Source organism: Bos taurus, chromosome 16 (assembly GCF_002263795.3).
Source record: "Bos taurus isolate L1 Dominette 01449 registration number 42190680 breed Hereford chromosome 16, ARS-UCD2.0, whole genome shotgun sequence".
Classification (NCBI taxonomy): Eukaryota; Metazoa; Chordata; class Mammalia; order Artiodactyla; family Bovidae; genus Bos; species Bos taurus.
Window position 1 is genome coordinate 31,346,934 of NC_037343.1, and position 24,856 is coordinate 31,371,789.

Here is a 24,856-nt window from a genome sequence, read left to right on the forward strand (position 1 = left end):
CCATTTCCTTCTCCAGGGGATCTTCCCAACCCAGGGATCGAACCCACGTCTCTTGTATCTCCTGCATTGTCAGGCATGTGCTTTACCACTGGCGCCACCTAAGAAGCCCCAAGCTGACTGTTTTGGTCTGTTGCAAGCTAAAGACTGATGACGTACTTGTGCCTGTGTGGTGGTGGCCAGGGAAGGGGGAATGGGAAGAGTCCTTTGAGCCCAGCCCTGGCTTAAGGTGGGCTTCCCTGGTGGTGCTGGTAGTACAGAACCCACCAGCCAGTGCAGGAGAACTTTGATCCCTGAGTTGGGAAGATCCCCTGGAGAAGGGCATGACAGTCCCCTCCACTATTCTTGCCTGGAGAATCCCATGGATAGAGGAACCAGACGGGCTACAGTCCAAAGGGTTGCAAGGAGTCAGACACGACTGAAGCCACTCAGCACGCACGCTAGTTTTGAGGGTGTGGAAGTTTCCTGTCATCTTCAGTCCTGGGGTGTGATTGATGTGACAGGACATTCTAGAGAGAAATGGAAGGCGGAAGCCTCCTACAGAGCACAGCCCCTCCTCCCCCACTGGGAGCGGAGCGATGGAGGTAGTGTCCCATCTGTGTCTTCACGTCCTGTTTCCTTTTTTCCTTCCGTGGTCGCTCTTTCTCCTCTCCCCCTTCCTCCCTCTCTTCTTCCCACGTCTTCTGGGAAGACTAGAGAAGGACTGACTCTGTTATCAGCGCCCTGCCTTGTGTCACCATCTGGCTGGCTTGAGGGTAAGAAGCAGGGAGGGGCAGAAGAAACAAGGTAGCTGTTTGGGAGTATTTGTCTGCAGCCTGGCAGGCACAATGCCGTCCTTGAAAAAACAAGCGCCGAGATTTATATATTTGATCATTATCAAGAATCTTTATTCTGAGGAGTTAAGCAAGAGAAAGTGTCTTCAGTCAGCCATTATGGAGAGTAAATGGGAGTCGGGAACGGTCACAGCTTATCTCATTTACCTTCTTGACAACCTGGTGAGGGAGGAATAATTCTTCCCATTTTGTGGCTGAGAAGCCAGGATTCAAAACACCAAGAGAAATGGTCCACGCTGTGCCCCGTGCCCAGCAGACGGTTGATAAATGCCTGTTAAATGAGTAACTAAAGTAGGTGATAGGGACTTCCCTGGTGGTCCAGTAGTTAAAACTTTATTTTCCAATGCAGGGAGCCACAGTTCGATCCCTGGTCAGGGAGTTAAGATCCCGCACGCCTCATGGCCAAAAAACCAAAACAGAAAACAGAAGCTATATTGTAACAAATTCAGAAAAGACTTAAAAGAATAAAGTAAATGATAGGGCTGCGATTTGAAACCAGATTTTATGACTTCAAGTCCAGTGATCCTTCTGCTTTATTATTCATCTTCCTGGAAGGATCTTGGGTAAGCCTAAAAGATCAGTGGTATCCCGTACTGTTTATTCAACAGTTAATGTCTGATTTTGAAAGAAGAGGAACACATCGGTTTCATTAACCTTTATCTGTCCTTTACTTTGCATGCGTGTGAGCTAAGTCACTTCAGTCGTGTCCAACTCTGTGCAATCCTGTGGCCTGTAGCCTGCCAGGATCCTCTGTCTATGGGATTTTCCAAGCAAGAATTCTGGAGTGGGTTGCCATGCCCTTCTCCGGGGACCTTCCCGACCCAGGGATCGAATCCACATCTCTTGCATCTCCTGCATTGGCGGCAGGTTCTTTACCACTAGTGCCACCTGGGAAGCCCCTCTCTTACTTTAGTTAGTCTGTAATTTTTTTATACATCCCTAACCTTAACCTCCGGAGAAGGCGGTGGCACCCAACTCCAGTATTCTTGCCTGGAAAATCCCATGGATGGAGGAGCCTGGTGGGCTGCAGTCCATGGGGTTGCTAAGAGTTGGACATGACTGAGCGACTTCACTTTCACTTTTCATTTTCATGCATTGGAGAAGGAAATGGCAACCCACTCCAGTGTTCTTGCCTGGAGAATCCCAGGGACAGGAGCCTGGTGGGCTGCCGTCTATGGGGTCGCACAGAGTCGGATACGACTGAAGCAACTTAGCAGCAGCAGCAGCAACCTTAACCTCTTTTGGTGGAGGCATCCTTTTGTCTTTTATACTGGCACAAGGATCAGTTCTGAAAACATGGATTCTGGGTCCAGACTTCCTGAGTTTAAATCTGCCACTTACTAGCTATGTGACTTTCAGTTCAGTTCAGTCACTCAGTCCGACTCTTCATGACCCCATGAATCGCAGCACACCAGGCCTCCCTGTCCATCACCAACTCCCAGAGTTCACTCAAACTCACATCCATCGGTGATGCCATCCAGCCATCTCATCCTCTGTTGTCCCCTTCTCCTGCCCCCAATCCCTCCCATCATCAGAGTCTTTTCTTAGGCAAGTCATTTAACCATTAGGTGTCTCAGAATAACCAACTCTAAAATAGAGCTTGTAGTAGAAGGTACATCAAGGGATCACTTTGAGGACTATATGGGTTGATATGTGTATAATACTTAATTCCTGGTATGGAAGAAGTACTATATAAATGTTGTTAATATAACCCTATTGTAAATATTACCATTATCCTATTTTTTTTTCTACTTTTGGAAATAAACTTCATGAGAGCAGTGTGTCATTATCACATCCTCTTTTAAAAAAAAATATGAATAAACTATCTTATGTTGTTATTTTTAAAATTTCTACATTGCTTTCTCCCTTATGTTTTGTTTTCATATTTAGTTGTTTTTGTTATGGCAAAATATGCCATTTTAACCATCTTTAAACATACATTTCAGTGGCATTAATTACATTCACACTGTTAGGCAATCATTACCACTCTTTATTTCCAAAACATTTTCATCACCTGAAATAGAAACCAAACCCCATTGATCAGTAATCCCCATTCCCTTCTCCCCAGCTCCTGGTAACCTCTAGTCTACTTTTATCTCTATGAATCTGATATTCCATTTATCCTGTAATGACTTGTCTTCTTTCACGTAGCATGAGGTCTTTGAGGTTCATCCACATTGTAGGCTTTATGAGAACTTTATTTCTCTTGGGGTCTGAGTAATAGTTCATTGTATGTATACGCCACACTTTCTTTATTCTTTCGTCTGTCCACGGACATTTGGGTTGTCTCCAACTTTTGGCTATTGCGAATAGTGTTGCTGTGAACACTGGCCTATCTGTTTGAACTCCTGCTTGTAATTCTTTTAGGTATATACCTAGAAGTGGAATTGCTGGATCATATGGTAGTGAAAGAGACGCAGTCGTGTCTGACTCTTTGTGACCCCATGAACCGTAGCCTGCTAGCCTCCTCTGTCCCTGGCGATTCTCCAGGCGAGAATACTGGAGTGGGTTGCTGTTCCCTTCTCCAGGGGATCTTCCCAACCCAGGAATCAAACCCAAGTTTCCCACATTGCAGACAGATTCTTTACCATTTGAACCACCAGGGAAGCTGCTGAACGTTGGCATGTTTGTTTGAACTCCTGCTTTTAATTATTTTAGGTATATACCTAGAAGTGGAATTGCCGGATCATATGTTAATTCTAGGTTAATTCTTTGACGAACTGCTGAACTGTTTCCCCAGCAGCTGTATTGCTTTGCATTCCCACTGGCAATGCACCAGGGATCAAGTATCTCCACATCCTCACCAGTGTTTTTCTTTTTTCTTTCCTCTTCTCTTTTCTTTTTCCCTTCCTCCCTTCTTTCCTCCTTCCTTCCTTTCCTTTCTCTCTTTCTTTCTTTCTTATAGTCATCCTAATAAGAATGAAGTCGTGTTTGCATTTTGTTATCTAGTTTGTCACTGTGTTTGTCTTATAGTTCTTTACTAAAATTATAGCTATTAAATAAAATGAAGCTAATTTATCGTAAAAATCAAGCTATATTTCAGATGTGTGTCCCTGGCTAGGTTACTGACTTAGAATTATTTATCCAACAAGAGTCATGTCTTGATAAAACTTATCAGGTTTCCAAACCACGAGAGTTCCAGAGAAGAAAGTGTCGTTGTCCCTTTCTTCCAGGGTTAGTGATCTCCCTATCCTCCCAAAAGGCGGTGATGTTACCTGAGTGGGGCTCTTAGCAGGAAGGTGTCTTCTCGTCTTCACTTCTCTTTTGAAGAAATGCTGTGAGCCAAGCCTCAGAGGAGCCAAACCTGTGACTGTACATTTTGGAATTCACTCGCTCGCAGGTGTTGGCAGCCCTGGCCTGGGCCCAGCACAGCGTTTTCCCTGGAGGGATGCCCCGCTCTGGATTTCCTTGTCTACAGACTGTGTTATTGTCCAACCTTTCAGCTGGGATCAGGGAGAGGTTGGTCGGTCTGTTGCCAGAACAGCGCCTACGTGTGACCTCTTGTCTGAGCGCCTGCCAGAGAGCACTGCTATCTCTGCAGGGCAGTTGAGGGCTTGAAGACGCGCCTGACAGCGGCTGGGCCCACTCCCAGCTCTTCTGATCGCACCCAGACAGTCGGGTCCTGGTCCCCACCGCTCACCTTTGTCCTTCCTCCTGTGTCCTCACGTACTCCCAGCCACCTTGAGTTGGGTCTTGTTTCCTGGTGCTGTTGGATGCTCTGGGGTTCTGAGGAAGGGCGAGGACTCCTGAGTGTGGGCTGCAGCCCTTGCTCATACTGCGCTATTTGCATAGCTAAGTGACCTGGAGACAGTTCCTTATAGCACAGCCTGCTCTGCCCCAAGCCCACATCCCAGTTTTTTCCAGGAAAGACAGTCCCTGCCTTGAGTGATTCATGGCTAAAATCGAATGAAATCACATGAGATGAAAGTGCACTGCTCACCAAATATGTTAGTTGTTAATGTCTCTCCAAAGCTTCTTGAGGAGAGAAGGAGTCTTTTGTGTCTTACAGCATAAGACATAAGCTCGGTGAGCTCCAGCTGAAAGAAAGATGCTCACACTTCTGATTTCATAGGGAAGTCAGTTCTCTAGTTATCCCCTCCCCCAACCACCACTGAGTGACATTCCCAGTTATATTTGATTAAAATGTTTGCTTCTTGGAAAAAAAAGCTATGACAAACCTAGACAGCATATTAAAAAGAAGAAACATCACTTTGCTGACAAATGTCTGTCTAGGCAAAGCTATGGTTTTTCTAGTAGTCATGTACAGATGTGAGAGTTGAGCCATAAAGAAGGATGGCATTAAAGAATTGATGCTTTTAAATTGTGGTGCTGGAGGACTCTCGAGAGTCCCTTGGACAGCAAGGAGATCAAACCAGTCAATCCTAAAGGAAATCAACTCTGAATATTCATTCAAAGGACTAATGTTGAAGCTCCAGTACTTTGGCCACTGGATGCAAAGAGCTGATTCATTGGAAAAGACCCTGTTACTGGGAAAGATTGAGGGCAGGAGGAGAAGGGGGCGACAGAGGATGAGATGGTTGGATGGCATCACCAACTCAATGGTCATGAGTTTGAGCAAACTCTGGAAGATAGTGAAGGACAAGGAAGCCTGGCGTGCTGTAGTTCATGGGGTCACAAAGGGTCAGACGTGATTTAGTGACTGAACAAAAACAACGGCACTCAGGTGACGGATTCTGTTTCCCTGAGATGTCTTATAACGAGTTAGTCTTTTTCTTCCTGTTCCTGGTGCTCTTCCATTTAAAGGGGGCTCCCCATATTTGGCATCATTAAATAAATTCACTAAATGTCTCATTGTGTCGGGCAAGTGTGTCATTTCTTAGATTAAAGTCCATTCCCTGAACTAAGTTCAGAAGCCCCAAGAGCCAGAGGTGACTGCACTCGTGCAAGGACACCCCACATACCCATCTCCCCAAAGCAGACGCCCTGGCTGTCTGCACCAGCTAATGTAGTCTCCATGCCAATTCATAAATCAGAACTTTTCTGGAATGCAGGTCATGTTAGGGCTTTTGTATCTGGGGCAGACTCCTCCTTCCAAAGCACAGAGGCATGTTGCTGAAGAACAGGAAGGAGCTGGAGGAAGTTGAAACCTGGGACGAATAAGTGGCTCTTTCCTCTCCACTCTCTGTCCACAACCACAGGCTTTGAGGTTTTTGTGTCTCAGAAAGTGTCCCCTCTTTGGATGGGGATACTGGAGAGCCAGCCAGCACTTGTTCTGCATGCTGTTCTTGATTTTGTTGGGTTCTTGAATCCTGGGTTTGGCTATTTTTAAGCTACTGCTACCTTATATTTTATAAATATCTGTATTATTTCGTACTTGCAGGTAGAGGTCTTGTGTCTTCTGGCTGTCAAAATGTGTTGGGTATTTATTGAATCCCTACTGTGTGCCTAGCACTCTTTCTGACCCTGTGAATGCATTAGGTAACTGGATAGACAAGGTCCTACCCTCCCGGGTTTATCTATTTGTTCCATTCTCAGCTTGTTAGGTCACAGTGTTTAAAGTAAAATAACATCCATATCATGAGTTCTAGTCTATACACACCTATAAAAATTACACAGAGAAAAGTTCCACTCATCACAACACACTACATCCCTAATCAAAGCCGCCTGGTTGGCGGTTTGGCACTGTTGACCTCAAGGGTCTGGAGAAGTTAAGACCTAGTCTGGATGGTTTGTCACCAATCAGCCAGCAGGTTTTCACTGAGCATCCTCTGTGTACCTAGCAGCATATAGAAAGTCATTTCAGAATACGTCCTGCTATTCGTTAAAGCAGTATAATGCGTATGTTCTTTTTAGTCAGACAAGATGGCTTGTTTATGTGTGTGTGTGTGTGTGTGTAAAGTAAAACAAGAACATTTATTAAACATTCATTGCACTGAGCATTGCTAACTGCCAGGAATATATTATGTGTTGGAAAATTAGACACTGGAATGAGTATAATCTCCAGTGCAAAAAGTACAGTGTGCAAGAGATAACACTTAAACTTTTTTCTCTAAAGCTGCCCAATTTCTGGCTCAGATTCCTCTTTCCACTAGTGTGGTGGAAAACCACCTCCCTCTGGAGGTTCCGGGGCCATTCCAGGACCAAGTCGGTAGGGGCTTGGGTCTCGGCCACCCTTGGGCAGGATCTCCCTTGGCTGGGTCTCCGCCAGCCCTTGGCAGCTCTCCCTCTGCTGCTTCCTTGCCACACGGAGGACTTAGGAGTCTCGCTTGAAGTTGCGTGTGGCTGTGTTACCCATTTCCTCCTCCCACTGAAGTGTGCTGCCAGGATGTTAGCGCTACCAAGAACCATTCAGACCTCCCGGTCCCCCTCAGCCCCCACTACCTCTGCTGAGGTTCTGGGCAGAATCTGCTCCCTGGGAGAAAAAGAAAGAGGAGAAAACAAATTACTGCCTCGAAATGTCATCCACAGTTCACTTCTGCCTAATCTGTAAAGATTTCCCAAACACGTTGGCATAAATTACCTACTGAATCGTCATAGCGGCTATGAGTTTGTTACTGTTCTCACCATTCTTCAGGTGCATGAAAAGGCTTAGGTTACACACTGTCATTCGAGTGGAAATCACACAGACAGTAAAGAAATTGTGGTGATCACAGGCTGCCCTCAGGATTACAAAGCCACCTCAGATGTGGAGTGTTCCCAAGCACAAAAGTTAGTGTAGGAAGTAGACATCAGAAACATGACGGTGGATGATATGCTTTGTTTTACTATTTTATTTATTTGTATTAAAAAAATGTTTTTGATGTGGACCATTTTTGAAGTCTTTATTGAATTTGTTATAAGATTGCTTCTGTTTTATATTTTTTGGTTTTGTTTTTGGCCGTGGGGCAAGTGGGGTCTTGCCTCTCTGACCAGGGATCACACTTGCACCCCCTGCATTGGAAGGCAAAGTCTTAACCACTGGACCACCAGAAAAGTCCTTTTATTTGTAGTTTTTTAAAGGAGTTGATTGTTTTGAAGGTTGAGTTTTACAAACTGTGTCCTTTGTATGGTATCTCCTTCTCTTAAAAAACTTTTCTATATCTTTTAGTTTATCTCACTCCATAACATAGTGTTGTGATCTGCCTATGGGGCTTCCCTGGTAGCTAAGTGGTACAGAATCTGCCTGCAATGCAGTAGACCCTGGTTTGATTCCTGGGTCAGGAAGATCCCCTGGAGGAGGGCATGGCTACCCACTGCAGTATTCTTGCCTGGAGAATCCCCATGGACAGAGGAGCCTGGCAGGCTATAATCCATGTGATCAAAAAGAGTCGGACATGACTGAGTAGCTGACAACATATACAACATCCACATGGATGGATACTTAAGGGAAGTGGTTGGTGAATTAAAAATTTATGTTCTTAACTAAGGGCATAAAACTGCATTTATGACTGAAGTCTTCTCTGTTTCTGAAATGAGACCAGAGATGCCTTCTGCCCAAATGGGCAGGACGACCATGGTGGTGAGGAAGTAGCCAGAGCTCTGGGCCATGAGCCCTGGGCTCCCCAGTGTACCAGGAGAAAGTGCCTCTTCCGGAGGTTGAGGACAGGGGTCTAAGGTTAATCCAAGGTGCCAACCCCGGGAGAGAGCAGCCTTCCCACATCGCCTCTGATGAGCCAGCGCATCCACAACAGGAGTTTAGGAAGAAACCCTGACTGCCGGGTGTCTGTCTATTGTTGTGCATCTTTACCCCAAGGTCCCAGCAGCTCCCTGTCTGCTGACTCCCATGCTTTCAGTTTGTGGGGCCGACTTCTGACTCTTGAAACACACAGGAGACATCTGGGGAAGAGTGTAAATAATGATAATCACAGAGTAGTGTCTAAAGTATAGGCTATGAAGCACTTAATAGTGTGGGCAGATTTTCCCTGGATTTAGGATTGGACTGCAATTTCCACTTTAAAATTGCTACTTATACGACTTGGGAGATATAAGCATAGAGGAAACTATTCTAACATTTTTGTGTGTGTGTGAGGGAAAGAGCAGTCAGAAGAAGGTGAGAGAAAGATGATGAACCAACCAAAAAGGACAAATCCTCTGGCTTCCTTTCTATGCTTTCCAACTAACCTATTTTCTAAGCATCTGAAGTGCTTAAATATGTGGGGTTCTCCATTTTGTGTGGTTCTGAATGGAATATCAGATGCTGAGTTTCATGTCTGCTTTTTTAATTGTGGTAAAATATACATAACATGGACTTTATGATCTTTTAAATTTATTTTTAATTTAAGGATAATTGCTTCACAATATTCTGTTTCTGCCATATATTAACATGAATCAACCATAGGCAGACATATGTCCCCCCCGCCACCCCGTCTTGAACCTCCCTCCCATCTCCCACCCAACCCTACCCCTCTAGATTGCCACAGAGCTTGGGTTTGAGCTCCCAGCATTATACAGCAAATTTCCACTGGCTGTCTATTTTGCGTATGGTAATGTATGTTTCCCTGCTGCTCTCTCAATTCGCCCCACCCTCTCCTTCCTCTGCTGTGTCTGCAAGTCTGTTCTCAATGTCTGTATCTTCATTGCTGCCCTGCTAAGAAGTTCATCAGGACCATCTTTCTAGATTCCATATGTATACATTAACTGTTTTTAAGCATACAACTCTGTGGCATTAGGTCCATAGTCCACAGTTTGTGGACTTCCCTGGTGGCTTAGATGGTAAAGAATCTGCCCGTAGTGTGGAAGACCTGGGTTCAATCCCTGGGTTGGGAAGATCCCCTGGAGTAGGAAATGGCAACTCACTCCAGTATGCTTGCCTGGAGAATCCTGTGGACAGAGGAGCCTGGTGGGCTACAGTCCGCAGGGTCGAAAAGAGTCGGACACATCTGAGTGACTAACACCTCCACAGTTTGTGCAACTGTCACTACCATCCATCTCCAGAACTTTCTCAGCTTGGCAAACTGAAGCTCTGTATCCATTAAACAGTAGCTCTCCATCTGTCCTTCCCCTAGCCCCTGGCATCCACCAGTCTACTTCCTGCCTGTATGAATTTGACTACTCTAGGTCCCTCATATAAGTGCACTCATAGTGCCTGTTAAAGTGTGATTGCTTTTTTCAAGGTTTAGTACTGCTAATGTTTTATAAGTTGTGTATCTGCTTGCATTATTTTCATCCTCTCTCTTAGAGTGCCAGTAGAGTACAGCGACTTAGAACATGGATTCAGGTACTGACTCACATAGGTTCCAATCCTGATTGCCTCTTCCTAGTGATGCAGCTTTGGGCAAGTGGATGAACCTCTCTGTGCTTCTGACTCCGCAGCTATCACATGGGGGTAAAAACTATGCTCACCTCCTAGGGGTGGAGTGAGGAGAAAACAAGTTAATAAGCATGGGATGCTCCAAACTGTGTCTGGCACATGATAAAGACTCAATGAACATTGAGTAGCAGGAGCAGCAGACCTTCTGTGTCCAATGTGACTGATAATTGGGACTCCTGGGACTTCCCTGTGGGTCCAGTGGTTAAGACTTCACCATCCAATGCAGGGGTGCAGGTTCAGCCCCTGGTTTGGGAGTTAAGATCCCACATGCCTGAGGGCCAAAAACATAAAACAGAAACAATATTGGAACAAATACAATGAAGACTTTAAAAAAATGGTCCACATCAAAATAACTCTTAAAAAAACATTATCTGGGACTCCATTTACATTTTCCAATTATGGAGACTGGACCTTGATGGGTTTTACACACTAGGAAGTAGCCAACCCATGACCACTTCAGGCCTCGTGACCACATTCTAGAGCCGTGCTTCTTATGCTGAATGGCTTCCTTTGTTGAAATCTTTTGGAAGAACATGGTGTGACAGCCAGCCTCCAGCATGATTCTTGCCTCCAGGTATTCACATCCTTGTGTAGGATTCCCCCCTACCTTGCACTGGAGTTGGTCTGTGTGACCAATAGAGCATGGTAGAACTGATGGTATGCTGTTTCTGTGAGTGGGTTATTAAAGACATTGGCTTCTGTTTTGGTCCTTCTCTTTCTTGGGTTTCTCACTTGGGGAGAAGCCTCCTGCTTCCTTGTAGCTGCCGTGTGGAGCCTCTGGCAAGCAGCCAGTGAGCACCCGAGGCCTGCCTACAACCATGTGAGTAGAGTGCTTATGGGAGTGTTTCTCTTTAAGGCCTTGCAGCAGTGGGGACATTTAAGTTGGGCCCTGTCTCGCCGATCACCGAACCCAGGGTAGGCAAGGCCCAAGGGGGGAAGCAGGAAGATGAGAGGAGCCGTAGGAACTGCAGACATCCTTTATTTGCTGGTGGCTGTTGCTGCAGCAAGTCAAACATGCTTTATTCTCTAATGCTTGACTCTGACACAAGCACTGTTTCAGATATTGCTCATATAGGTATATGGTAGAACTGATGGTATTGCTCATATAGGTATATGGTAGAACTGAAGGGGTTTCAAAGAGTCAGACACGACTGAGCAACTGAACTATATAGGCATACAGAACAAAGGTGGGTCATGGCAAAGTGAGTACATCGTGATATGCATGTGCATTGCTATAAATGATCTCAGCTGTTACTTAACCATGCAAAGTCATTGTTTACAGAACGTGGGGCGAGAGCGAGAGGCTGTGGGGCAAGAGAGCCTGACCATTGCCATCTTGGCTAATTTCTATCCCCCTACAGGCCCTAAAAGTTGCAGAGGAGTTTTTCAGGAGAAGTGAGACAGGGGACTTCAGGTAGAAACCTGTCGTCATAAATGTTGTGAATTTTATGACAGGCACTAATTATGTAAATAGTCCTAAGAAGTTGCGGAATCATAAAGTTAGAAATGATCCAAGTGTTTATATCTCACCACTCCCCAAGAGGTGATTCTGAATAAGTTGAAATGTTTGCAGTCTCAGTAATAGAAAAAGAACTTCAAAGCAGCGTGGATTATAAAAGGGAATTGCTTGGTGTGTGCGTGCTAAGACGCTTCAGTTGTGTCCCACTCTGTGCGACCCCATGGACTTTAGCCTCCAGGCTCCTCTGTCCATGGGATTCTCCAGGCAAGAATGCTGGAGTGGGTTGTCATGCCCTCTTCAAGGGGATCTTCCCAACCCAGGGAATGAACCCCACATCTCTTATGTCTCCTGCACTGGCAGGCAGGTTCTTTACCACTTGCAGCGCCTGGGAAGCCCAAATCCATTCTGATGGGCCCCATTTAGGGCACATATGCATCCTCCCTTCACACCAGCCACTGTGGCCAGAGGAACAGCATTTGCTGATTGGTTTAAGCTGTGTTATTGCATCTCCCAAGGGGGCAGGTGTCAGCTGATTCAATTGGGCCAATCAGGGCCCACAGTAAGTTGAGGCTGGAGCCTCTTCCATTATATTACATGCGGGAAGGGTGGTGGTGGCAATGAAGGGGATGGATGCTTATCAAGACTCGCTGCCACCTCAGCCTGGATACGTGTCAAGCGGGCAGAGGTGCCACTTGCTCATGGGTGACTGGGGACCCGTCTCAGGCCAACCACAGTGCTTGGAATTTTAGCTAATCATCTCTAGTTCTTAATAAGAGTCTTTTGAGGTAAGTCATATTCTGTAACTGAAAAAAACAGACTCAGAGAAAGTAACTCGACCAAGGCTGCACGCCCAGCAAATGGCTGAACCAGGAGTGGAACCGGGCATGTCTGCTTGCAGAGACTGAGCTTTTATCTATTATGTCGTGATGTCCTAGGAGGGAGCTGCTGCCATGTTGGGAGAGTTTTGATTGTTAGGTCTGGTGTCGGAGTGGAGATGTGGTTTGTCTGATCTGTTTAATAATGTAAAACTGGACCTGCCTCCTGGTGAAACTCCTCTGTATTTTATTCCAGTTCTGAGGTCCAGAGCAGTGGTTTTCAGGCTAGCAGGGCATCAGTTCCAGAGATGATCCTTTAGCATATACAGGTTTGGGAACTCCTACTTTAGAACACGGGCTTCCCAGGTGGCCCTACTGGTAAAGAACCCATCTGCCAATGCAGGAGATGTAAGAGACTTGGGTTCCATCCCTGGGTTGGGAGGATCCCCTGGAAGATGGCGTGGCAACCCACTCCAGTATTCTTGCCTGGAGAATCCCTTGGACAGAGGAGCCTGGCAGCCTGCAGTCCATAGCTTTGCAAAGAGACATGACTAAAGCAACTTAGCACGCACGCCTGCACTTTAGAACATAACCAGCTTCTTCTCTTTTCCATGTCACGAATCTTGAAATATTTAAGACTGTTTCACCCCTGTGGCCATTTGCCTCTTCAGGTTCTTGTGTTGTGCTTCATAGTCCATTTGCCTCTTCAGGTTCTTGTGTTGTGCTTCACAGTTGAGATTTCAGAATCAGAAAGACACTGTTCAAACCCTCCTCTTTGTTGTTTATAAGTCATATATTTCAGGGAAGTTTCTTATTATCGCTAAGCCTTAGTTTTCTTATTTGTAAAATGGGAATAATCAGCCTGTATTTTTTTTAAAAATTGTTGCAAGGAAAAAGTTTAAAAAGCATGTGGCATTTCTTAGCATGATACTGGCACACAGAAAGGGTTCAATGGATATTACTAGCTGTTAATAATGATTAAATCCCCTGCTCCTCTAGCTCTTTTTAAAATTGTATTTTCAAGATCTCTTTTACCCCTCGTTTTTGGTGCACTTTAATTTTCCTCTTAAAATGCGATTCCCCTGCATTTTCTTTAGAAAAGTGGGTAGTGGTATGGGGTGGGTAGATGTTAGCACACAACTCTAGGCATCTGACCATGTCAGCAAACGGTAGGATTGTAACTTCCTGTGGTCTGAGTGCGACATTTCTCTGCATGCAAATATCCTCTAGATATTCACCATCTGGGAATTTCCCATCCTTGCGTAAGTTCTCTTCTCTTGGGAAATTTATCAGTGGACAGTTACAGAAATATCTGGATCATTCAAGATTTTTTGGACATTCTTTGGCTTATTTTCAGGCCTAAGCTGTGTTTGGAGGCATAGTATGAGAGTTTCATCATCAAAGTAGGTTGTTTCCAAGGCCACTATGATCTGCTTTCTCTAATGCAGATCTGTCTGCATTTTCCTCTGCAGCAACCGTGATGACGGACTGTAAGGGATATGTCCTCTCCAGCAGAGTGCATTGCCATTTACGTAAAATGCAAGTGTGTTTTAGTTCTATTTATTTTTATTTCTTGATCCTCAAATCCATGTTTACTTGATGTGTCCATGTGAATGAGCTTTCTGTGAAACGCCTGTAAGACAAGAGCGTGACTATTGAGTCCTGATGGGGATAGTGCCCAGCTGGCCCTTGCTAAGGCCTGAGGGTGTGGGTGGCGCTTCACGCTGAGGAGATGGGCATGGAGTGTCCTCCTTTGATGGTGGGCCATTCAGGGCAGTAGAGCCTTCACTGAAGACCATGAAAGTGCCAGGAGTTTACCAGTTTCAGTCAGCTAATCAGGGCCTTTACAGCTGGCCTTAAAATTTCTTGTAATTTTGTTTGTGGTCTCATAATATGAAAGCAGATGGGCTTACTAGGGGCTGTGCAGGTAGTCTGTCCTCCTTGGCCCAGATGCAGGAGTAACAGTCCAGTTTCACGTAGCACAAATGTGTTCTGAGGCACTGCCTTTGATTCAAGTGTTAGGAAACAGGTACTTTTACAGAAATAAAAATTACCAATACCAGCTTCCCTGGTGGCTCAGACAGTAAAGAATCTGCCTGCAATGCAGAAGACCCAGGTTTGATCCCTGGGTCAGGAAGATCCCCTGGAGAAGGGAACGGCTACCCACTCCAGTATGGCCTGGAGAATTCCACAGACAGAGGAGCCTGACGGGCTACAGTCCATGGAGTCGCAAAGAATTGGACGCAGCTGAGCAACTAACACTCCCTTTTTTTCATCAGCTTCCCTTAACTTCCCTTATTCTAACAACTAGAGGAGAAAAACTGTTGAGAGAGACATTTCAAAAAATGTTTTAACAGACTGTTAATCATTCTCAAATCCAATTTCATGTCTCCTTCCCCAGTTCCTTGAAGAAGTGAAATGAAAAACAGATTAACGTATTTGAATTGAGGTGAAAAAAAAAATATCAGACATTGGTGGTCTGAAATTTAGTGTTTCAGTGACTGCCAGAGGAACATGTTCCCTTGGTTCGGGGTCACTGATACATTATTTAAAACTTATTTTTAGTAAGGATCATACTGTGAGTGATGTATTACTCTCAGCAGTAGCACTTCAAAGATTTATTTCTGAGAACCCTACAGTCTAATGCACTGGTCACCTTAGGAACAGATCACTTGTTTTAGTGCAGGCAGGTGCCAAGTGGAGGGAGCAGGAAGGGGATCTGAATCCAAAAGGATTGGGGAAAGCTTTGGAAAGAAGAGAGCTAGTGCAGGGGTTTAAGGATAGATAGTTTTCCAGGCAGAAGGAATAGGATATACAGACATTTTTAGATGCGAGAGAACATGACATATTCAAAGATGTAATTAAATAGTGTAATATTGCTAGAGATTAAAATATGAGGGGGGAGTGACTAGAAATTAGGTTAGACAGATGGGGAAGAGCCACATGTTAAAAGGTCCGAATGCCATGCACAAGAGTTAAAATCTTTATCTCAGTGGTACTGGGAGCTACTGAATAATTTTGCATAGAGGACTATAGATCACTGTGTTTGCAATGTAGAGCTTGGAAGGGGAGAGCTTAGAAGTAAGGAGATCACTGGTGCGGGCTGGATGATGTTGATCTAAGTGGGTGCAAAGGTCATGGAGATGGGAACAAATGGCCAGTTTGGAGATATGAAGTGGATTGGACAGACTTAGGATATGATTGGGTGTGAGACATAAAGACATGCTTGTCCTTGCAGACTGGTTTGTATGAGTGGGTAATGGAGCAGGGGGTTATTATTAGATAGAAAAAAAGAAAGAGGAACAGGAAATTAAGAAAAAAGGACAGGAATGAGGTAGAAGGTAATGGGTTTGCTTTTATGCATTGATATCTTTGAGGTGCTTGTTGGACAAATAGAGTTGTCTATCAATTGTCTATTGATAGCTGTGCATTTGAAGTTTAGGAGAGAGGTGTATGTTTGAGCGTTATCAGGATATAGAAAATAGTTGGAATATAAGCATAAATGAGAATTCTCAGGCAAAATGTGTAGAGCGAGAAGAGGAGGGCCAAGGGAGAAGGACCTAAGGAGTACCGACACTAAGGGGGATGTGAAAATGTATTCCTACAAAGGAGACCAAAAAGGGTCAGCAAGAGAGGGGTAAGAGACCCAGGATAGAGAGATGCTACAAAATCCAAAGGAGAAGGGAACGCCCTTTTGGCAGGTGAGTACGCCAGACATTGTGGAAAGATTAAGATGGGGACCAAGAAGTAGCCTGGAGACTCGAGTTATGCAGAAGCATAAGCTGTGCAGGTTCAGTGAATCTGAGAGGGCAGCTGTCAGGCTGCAGAGCAGCGAGGAGGAAGTGGGAAGGTAGAAAGTGATATGTGGAGAACATTCTCTTAAGAATTTTGGATGCATAAAAGGAGAGAGAAATATACTACACCCATTCCCGACGAGGTCAAGGGAGATTATTGTTTGCATTTTTAAATGAGAGAAATTTAAACATGTTTATATGCTGAGAGAAAGGCAATATGGAGGGGAAGTCTAAAGAATCTGGGAAGAGAGGACAGTCAATGCAGCAGGTTCTAGAATAGTGTTTCTGAAAGTCTTGTTTGGGGGCAACAGTATCAGCATCACCTGAAACTTTTTTAGAAGAGTAAATTTTCAGCCCCTATTGAATCAGAAACTCTGGGTTTTCGGCCCAGCAGCCAGAGTTTTAACAAGCCCTCCAGGTGATTCTGAAACACCCTCAAGTCTGAGAACTCTTAGAGGGAAGCGCTTCCCTGGTGGCTCAGGTGGTAAAGAATCTGCCTGCAATGTGGGAGACCTGGGTTCGATCCCTGGATTGGGATCCTCTGAAGAAGGGAATGACTACCCACTCCAGTATTCTGACCTGGAGAATTCCATGGACTGTATAGTCCACGGGGTCGCAAAGAGTCGGACACGACTGAGCGACTTTCACTTTCACTTTTCAAAGGGAAGGGAGAGGGGTGTGATCCAGAGCCCAGGTGGGTACACACACCTTACGCAGGAAAGGAAGTATCTCTGTAGGATTCAAGTGCAAATAGATTCTTGGTAAATGGTTGTGAAGTTGCTTCTGATTGAATAATTTTTCTTTTAGAAATAGAAAGTAGCTTTGTCTATGAAAGATTCCAGGATAAGAGTAGGCTTAATTGAGTCTATCCTAATGTAATACCCATTTAAGTTTTGAAAGTGTTGCCTTATAGTTGAACTAGAATATGATTAATCTGAAGCTAAAATATAACTTTATTCTTTCTCTCCTTGGATCTTACTCCTGGCCATTTCTTACGGGAGTAAGCTGTTTTGCTTATTGGTTTCTAATTCCTTCTAACCAGAATTGTTCCTATCACACCATGTGTTTGGAAACTATATCTTTAGGTGTTTGGGGGTTTTGTTTGTGATTTCAATGGGGCTTTTACAATATTGTCTTAGTCATTGGATACTCTGGGAGGTTGCTGAGATCACATCACTCAGAACCAAAATAAAGATGAAAACAAGTAAGGATCCATCATATCAATAAAAGATTGACAGATGTTACTAATAGCTTCTTATTAACATTCTCACATGGAAGGTTTGAAATTATCAAGAGAAAAGCAGGACATATATCTTGAAAAGCCAAACAAAAAATCTGAGTGTCTGGTCAAGGGTCCAGGTGGGCCATATAGGCTGAACTTTTGATCTCATGAAAAGGTGGTTGCCATTTCATCTTATGACTTCAATATTATGAAGGACTTTGACAAAGAAGCATCATTTTGACATGCCCAATTCTTATAAAAAAATAATGAAAGTGAAAGTGAAGTTGCTCAGTTGTGTCCGCCTCTTTGTGACCCCATGGCCATGGGATTCTCCAGGCAGGAATACTGGAGTGGGTTGCCATTTCCTTCTCCAGAGGATCTACCTGACACAGAGATCGAACCCAGGTCTCCTGCACTGCAGGCAGACTCTTTACTATCTGAGCCATCAGGGGCTCTCAATCTGCTGTAATTAACCATTAATTTTCTTTTGCTATTACCTTTTGAAGAATGCATTTATATTCTAATCTAGGCACAGAATCCCTTAAGGGTGAGAATTTGAAAAGTTACAACTGAAAATAATGTCCTGAAGGCCGTGGCAAAATAAGGAAGGGGAGAGATGTTATGTCTATTATTAATAGATCTTCATTGCCAAGTGTTCTCACCTGATAGGGGAGCAGGGTCATGTTGGGGCATCATGTACCATCATGCAGAGCACCAGCACTTTAGAAATTGTTGTAAGAAACACCTGACTACATCCCTCATGGTGTGACTACAAAAAGGGAATTCCTACTTCTGAGTGGAATACAACACTCCTCAAAGCAAGTCTAGTGTGATTTTTTTTTTTTAATCTTTGTCTGATTTTTTTGCTCATCCTATGGATTAAATAAATTTTCTTAATATTATAAAAATAATTGATATAGACTGTGCACATTTTCCCATAGTACCTGAATTATTAATAAATATGAAGTAAGTAGGCTTAAGTGCGTGTGTGTGTTAGTTGCTCAGTTGTGTCCGACTCTTTGTGACCCCATAGGGTGTAGCCCACCAGGCTCCTCCATCCATGGGATTTTCCAGGTAAGAATACTGGAGTGAGTTGCCATTTCCTCATCCAGGGGATCTTCCCAACCCAGGGATCAAACCCGGGTCTCCTCCATTGCCCACAAATTCTTTACCATCTGAGCCACCAGGGAAGCCCAAGTGGGCTTTGGAGACGGTTAATTTTTAAAACTTTGTTACATTGAGATTTCTTTGGTACAGTATTTAACTTATACTTTTATTGTAATGTCAGGTCAGCCTTCAGAATGGTATTTTGATTGTTTCATATTTGATCAGAAACTGAGAAAATAAATGCCACTTTTATTTAAATCTAAGTGTGATCCTGTCATAACAGTAATTAAAACCCCCACTGCTTTCAACGATGGTAATTCAGTATTACCAAAAACATTTTAAAGGAGAATATGTGTGGATTAGGAGAAAGTCACAGCTCTACAGACCTCCTGTAAAGAAGACACCACAGTGCTTAGAGGCCCTGGGAGTATGAATTGTGCCCCAAATCCCTTGAAGCAGGACCTAGAGTCTTCTACCCAAGCCTGCCTCCAAGACATGTGCATAGAAGCAAAAGTTCTTTTGAGTGAGAGGGAAAAAATGAAAAGAGAAAAATAATATCAAAATCTTCTTTTATGCAACAAGTTCCATGTGATCATTTTCCAAGTTAAAGGACCCTTCCTTACTTTCTAACCATAAACAATTTTATTGGAGCCAGAACGTACACATGCTTTTAATATTAACACTAAAGGATCTTGCTTAGAAATGTCTGGCTTTTCTGTTTCTTTCTTTGCTTTTGTTATGGCAGGTTAGATTGAGCTTTTTCTTTCAGATCTGAAAGTCTTTTTTTTTTTTTTTTTTTTTGCTCAGTACCTTGAACATTTGTGTTTATAAATGTTTGGCTTCTGACAGCTGTTTTGGGTTCAACTGTGTAAGGGACCCCTTAAATTTGAACCGCTTTGCAAGTGTTTATTCCCTTGAAACATTTCTAATGTAAATGTATATATATAGAAAAAGGATTCTGAAAGGTTCTTCATAGTTAGGTGTAATCTGTCCTGACAGGCCAGCAATTTTGATTTCTTACAGTGATTATGTCCTGGTTGTCTGTCCAGCCTGGGCTCCCGGAGCACGCCTAGGTACTTAGTTGACCACAGGACATACAGTAGCAGCCCTAGATACTCATGGTTTGGCCTCTCGAAGTGGGCAGAGCCTATGGACACAGGCCTGGCCCCATGGGCATCCTACTAGTATTTGGTATACTGTTGTTACTACCCATCCAGAATCTCACCATTTATTTGGCTATGTGTTCATTCTATATTCAAAGGTTTATCAAGTACCTGCTGTAAACCAGGTATTCCAGATGTCAGACATAGAAGTCTGAGTCAGACAAGGTTCCTATCCTCTTAGAGCTAAAATTGTAGCATAAACACCATAGGATGGTTCAGATTAGAGGTTGGCTGATTTTTCTATAAAGAATCGGGCAGTAAATAAATATTTTAGGCTTTCTGGTCTTTGTTATAACTATTCTACTCTGTCCTTGAACACAAAAGCAGCCATAGACAATATGTAAGTGAATGGGCAGGGCTGAGTATCAATAAAACTTTATTTACAAAACAGGTAACTGGTGTATCAGGTAACAGCAGCAATTCAGCAGGGCAACATCCGTAACACAGTCTGTACTAGGATTCTGCCTTCCAGACTGGAAGGCATTGCTCCAGTCAGCATCCAGCAGCCATAGAGAGTAAGTGCATTTCTCGCCTTTTGCTGGTTATTGCAAAATTACTGACTGCTGCATTTGTCATGTTCTTGAAACTGTTTCTCTGCCTTGGGATTTAATAGGTTTTCCCAAAGTCCTCAGTTAGGAAGTATCACCCTGATTTGCTCTACATGTCATAAGTGTGTGACAAGCAGGAAAGAGATAGGCAAACTCAGGTCCAGACGCTGAACTTGGAAGGAAGCATTTAATTCTGGCTCTCTTTTCCACTTGGCAGTGAATGATTCTTTGTGACACTGTGGACTGTAGTCCGCAAGGCTCTTCTGCCCATGGGATTTCCTAGGCAACGATACTGGAGTGGGTTGCCATGCCCTTCTCCAGGGGATCTTCCTCACCCAGCCACAGACATCCCTCCCGTGGGAGGACTTCCATTTACTCTGTGCATAACCTTTCACCTCATGCCTGGCGCTGTGGAGGAAACAGAACTCAGATTTTCCCCTCAGGGAGTACACAGTCACAGAGGTCAAAGAGATGAAGTAAATTCATACCTTCTTTTCCCAATGTATTTGACCACCTACCACATACATGCAAGGAAGGTGGAGAGACCAAGACACAGGCCTTGTCCTAGAGAAGTTCACAGGAAAGTAAACAGAAAGTGATGCACAGCAAGATGCAGTCAAATGATTCAACCCAAGATGGAAACCACACTGCTTTGGTTGCTGAGTTCTCTTCTCTCTAGGTGATTCCGAAGGCTGCCCAGAGTGCCGTGTATACTCACGGGTGAGGCATGTTACAGTATCATCTCCATTTTTAGGTGGAGAGACTGAGGCGCAGAGAGCCCAACCCCACAGCTGGTGAGCATCAGGGCTAGCATATGAGCTCATGCTGCTTCCAACCTCCAGACCCTGAAAGGTAATTCTGCTCTTTAGAAGAACATATGCTGATGTGTACCATCCGGAGACTGAACTTTCTTTTTGCCCCCCCCCCCCAAAAGAGTCTTGTAACAGTGTTTTTGATTTTTAGCAAAAATATGACTACCCCCTGGATAGTGAACACTGAATTAGAGGCAGTCTGGCGGCCGGGCTCTGGATCAGGCCCACAGATGTGTTGTTTGGCCAACACAGGTTTTTTTTTTTTTTTTTTTTTTTTTTAGACATCTGTATTTGGACACTGTTAGATTCCTAGGGCTGTAAAGCAAAATACGAAAACAAAGTACCACAAACTGAATGGCTGAAAACAACAGAAATCGATTCTCTCACAGTTCTGAAGAACAGAAGTCTGAAATCACCGTGTCAGCAGAGGTGGTGCCTTCTAAGGGTTCTGAGTGTGAGGCTGTCCCGTTCCTCTGTCCTGGTGACGGCAGACCATGCTTGGTACTCCTTGGCTCATAGCTGCATTCATCTAACTTTTGCCTCTATCTGCACATGGAGCTTTCTGTGCGTTCCTCTTCATACAGCCTTCTGACAAGGTGCGCGATTCGTATTGGATTAGGGGCCCCTCGACTCTGTGATCTCATGTTAACTAATTCACCCACAGTGGCACGTATCCAAAGAAAGCACATTCTGAGGTCCTGGTGGTTGGTCCACGGTCCAGTATGTCTCTTTTGATGAGAGCATGATTCTATCCCTAACAAATATTTTTAGATAGGACAGAACTTCCCTCTTCACCCCCACTTCACTCTCCTTCATCCCCTCTAGAACAGAGTCACAGACCTCTGTTGCTTCTGGCCTCCTTGGGCATCTGATTTGACTGTTTCTGCCCTCAAGGTTTTATTTGGTGGTGTGGCGGTTGTTTCAGAGAAGGGTTGAATGCTAGACCTTTAGTCATCTGGATTTCCCTCACTAGGAAGCTGGGTTTATTCTTTTCACTAAAGACTGTTGCTATCCTCTCATGGAGCAGAAAGCCACATTTCATAACAGGGAGGTCTGGATTATCACAATAGCCATATACTTTTTTTTTTTTTAATTCAGGTGTACTTAATTTGCAATGTTGTGCCAATCTCTGCTGGACAGCAAAATGACTCAGTTTTACACAAATATACATTGTTTTTTTAAATATTCTTTTCCATTATGGTTTATCTCAGGAGATGGGATATAGTTCCCTATTTGTATGGTAGGACCTTGTTACTTATCCATTCTAAATGTAATAGTTTGCACCTACCCCAAATTCACAGTCCATCCCTCTCCCCAGATCTATCTCCCCTTTGGTGACTGTAAGTCTAATGTCTGCGCATCTAGTCTGTTTTACAGATACGTTCAGTTGTGCCATAATTTAGATTCCACATGTAAGTGATATCATATGGTATTTGTCTTTCTTTTTCTGACTTAACTTCACTTAGTGTGATGCTCTCTATGCACCTACGTTGCTGCAAATGGCATTACTTTGTTGTTTTAATGGCTGAGCGGTTGTCCAATGGGCACGTGTACCACATCCTCTTTATCTTTTCATCCATCAATGGACATTTAGGTTGCTTCCATGTTTTGGCTTACAGTGAGTAAAAGTTGCTCAGTCATGTCCAACTCTTTGCAACCCCATGGACTGTAGCCTGCAAGGCTCCTCTATCCATGGACTTCTCTAGGCCAGAATACTGGAATGGGTAGCCATTCCCTTCTCCAGAGGATCTTCCCAACCTAGGGAGTGAACCCAGGTCTCCTGCATTGCAGGCGGATACGTTATCATCTGAGCCACCAGGAAAGCCTGGTTTACAGTAGCCAGATACTTTAAAGATACATGCCCACTGTGAGAGGGATGGGTACTTGATACTAGGCTGAACTGCCCTGAATTTGTAGGCCCTTTCCTAGGTGTTTCCCAGGAGAGAATTCTTCATGAACGTGGTAGAAAGAACTTTGCAGCATGGATCACCATCATTTGGTTTAGCAGAAGTCAGAGCTAACAGGAGGAAATGGGAGAGGAGACTGGGCTGCAGGAGCATAGGGGCGGTGTGGGGAGCAGCGCTAATGAGACACAAGACTCTTGGAGGGTGAGGCCATGCTGAGCTCCCCACAAGGCTTGTGGTAGACTAGCCATGCTCTGAAAGGCTGGACATGCCCTACCCTGGGGCATTCAGACTTTTGAAACAGTTCTCCCTTCCCTCCCCCACACTTAAACGTTTTTCCAGTAAAGATGATTCCTACTCACTCATGGAATAGAATGCCACACTCCATAAAAAGGCTCTTTAATTTTGAAAGACAAAAAATACCTGTAGAATCAAATCAACTCTGTAAGTGATTAAAATGATGAATGGTAACCGTTGTACTTATTTTTTATAGGAACACGTAGGTGACTTTTAGTTTATTGCAATTCTGGTTCTACTAACTTTTAATTTGCCGGCACACATTAGGCAAACTTTTTTGAGCACTTACCATTATGTTGGATACCATGAGAGACATAAAGATGGATAAAGTATGATTCTTGCCCTAGAGGAGCTTATAAATTAGCAGAGAGAGACAGTGCATACCAACATAAATAATAGCACTGGGAATGGGTAAGGGAACATATAAAGGTCCTCAATTTCTCTGGTTGTTCAGACTTAGATGATTTTACTGCATTGTTCACTGAGCCAGGATTTATGGAGCTCCACCATGAGCCAGGCTCACTGCTTGTACAGGGGGTTTACCTGCAGTGGTAATGCCGAGCAGGCTCCGGGGCCAGGCTGCCTGGGCTTGTGCTTGGCCCTGCTTCTCAACAGCCGTGTGACCTGAGGGAGGTGCTTAACCCCTCTTTGCCTCAGATTCCTTAATCTGTAAAGTGGGGATAGTATTAGTCTTTACTTCATAGGATTTGGTGAGGATTGAAGGAGTATATACGTAGACTGAGAGTGAGCCCATGTTGTAATATAGCACGATTCCTACCTTCCTGCAGAGGTGCTGATAACAAGCACCAGAGAAATAAAGGCACTATTACAAATTGTGGTAACTGGAAGGGCGTGAGAGAAAATATTATCAGGCAATGGAGAGAAAATTAAAGAGGAAACTAGATTTTTTGGTTCGGGTAGGCTGCTACACTGGTTGTATTTGAGCTACCCTGAGCTGGTGAGCATGCAGAAGAGAAGTGGTTTGGAGAGGGGGGAGCTGAGCACTGGGTAACAGACAGATCTGATCTAGCAGAGCCTCATGGGCCATTTGAAGAAGTTTACATTTTATGTCAAAGCAGTAGGAAACCATTGAAAGGTATGAAATATGAGCGTGACCAGATCGAATTCATGTTTTTAAAAAGACGATTCTGATACTTTTGAGTGGCTCCAAGAAGGCAAGAGCAGAAGCTGAGTCCAAGGCTGTTACAATCAGAGGAGACAGAAGATGGTGTTAACTAGGAGGCTGGCAGCAGGGATGGAAAGAAGTGAATACATTCCAGAGACTTTCTGGAAGCAGAATTGTCAAGATTTGGAAGGGCTGGATCCTAATTATTGGAGTCCAAACTCTGCTCTCCTCTCACCACCCCATTGCACTGAGCACTTTGTCCTTGCCCTCCAACCCTCTGGAGTTGACAGTGGAGCTTCAGGTATGTGAACTCACTCACAGCTTCAGAAGCGTGTCTCCAACCTCTTACCCAGCAGCTAAAGTGCCTGTGACCTAGTAGTGGAGTGAAAACACAGCATAATCCTTATGATTTGAAATCCAATTTCCTTTCCTCTGCTTTTCAGGAGCTAGAGGTAAGGACAAGAAAGCAATCTGGTATCAGGGGACTTCCCAAGTGTCTCAGTGGTTAAGAATCCAACTGTTAATTCAG

General features: G+C 44.2%; 1 protein-coding gene across 5 annotated transcripts in view; it reads left to right on the plus strand.

Annotated features, from left to right (window-relative positions):
- The window catches only part of SMYD3 (SET and MYND domain containing 3), a 739,679-nt gene that overhangs the window by 507,652 nt on the left and 207,171 nt on the right, over positions 1–24,856 (plus strand).